We start from the raw sequence: 1,040 nt of genomic DNA on the forward strand, positions 1-1,040 counted from the left end.
TACAAAGTGAGTTCCAGGACAGCCAGGGCTATACAGAGAAACCCTGTCTCGAAAAACAAACAAACAAACAAACAAACAAACAAACAAACAAACAAAAACAACAAAAAAAGAAAAGATTGAACCATTAGGAGGCTGGTGAGATGGCTCAGCGAGTAAGAGCACTTACTTCTCTTCCAAAGGTCCTGAGTTCAAAACCACATGGTGGCTCACAACCACCTATAATGAGATCTGATGCCCTCCTCTGGTGTGTCAGAAGACAGCAACAGTGTACTTAAGTTTAATAATAAATAAATCTTTGGGCCAGAGTGAGCAGGGACTGAGCAAGCGGGGCTGACTGGAGCAAGCAGAGGTCCTAAAATTCAATTCCCAACAACTACCTGAAGGCTCACAACCATCTGTACAGCTACAGTGTAGTCACATACATAAAATACACAAATCTTTAAAAAAAAAAAGGAGAAGATTGAATGATTAGGGATTTTCCTAAATCTTGAAAACAGAGCATTGTAACCTCAGAGAGTGAATCATACCTTAGAAGCTACTTGGGCACTAAAAATTGTTACGACACTCTTGTTGGTTTTGTCTGCTCATGGGAAATCTTTAAACTGCAAGATGGAGTAAAAATCAAATGAGAGCCAGTGAGATGATTCAGTGGGTAAAGGTGCTTTGTTGCCAAAAAATGATGACCCAAGTTCCATTCACAGGTCCCACGTGGTAGTAGAGAAGCGAATCCCACAAGATGCCCTCTGACTTCCACACGTGCACTGTAATATTTGCATGTACACACACATACTCATAATAAAAATATGAATTTAAAAGCCAGGAGCACCCTCATAGAAGTAGGGGGATAGGGGATGAGCTAGGGGGTTTGCGGAGGGGAAACTGGGAAGAGGGAAACATTTGAAATGTAAATAAATAAACCAACTAAAAAAAAAAGCAACAGCAGCCGGGTGTGGTGGCGCATGCCTTTAATCCCAGCACTTGGGAGGCAGAGGCAGGTGGATTTCTGAGTTCGAGGCCAGCCTGGTCTACAGAGTGAGTTC

The sequence above is a fragment of the Mus caroli genome, chromosome 5 (assembly GCF_900094665.2).
Source record: "Mus caroli chromosome 5, CAROLI_EIJ_v1.1, whole genome shotgun sequence".
In the NCBI taxonomy this organism is placed as follows: Eukaryota; Metazoa; Chordata; class Mammalia; order Rodentia; family Muridae; genus Mus; species Mus caroli.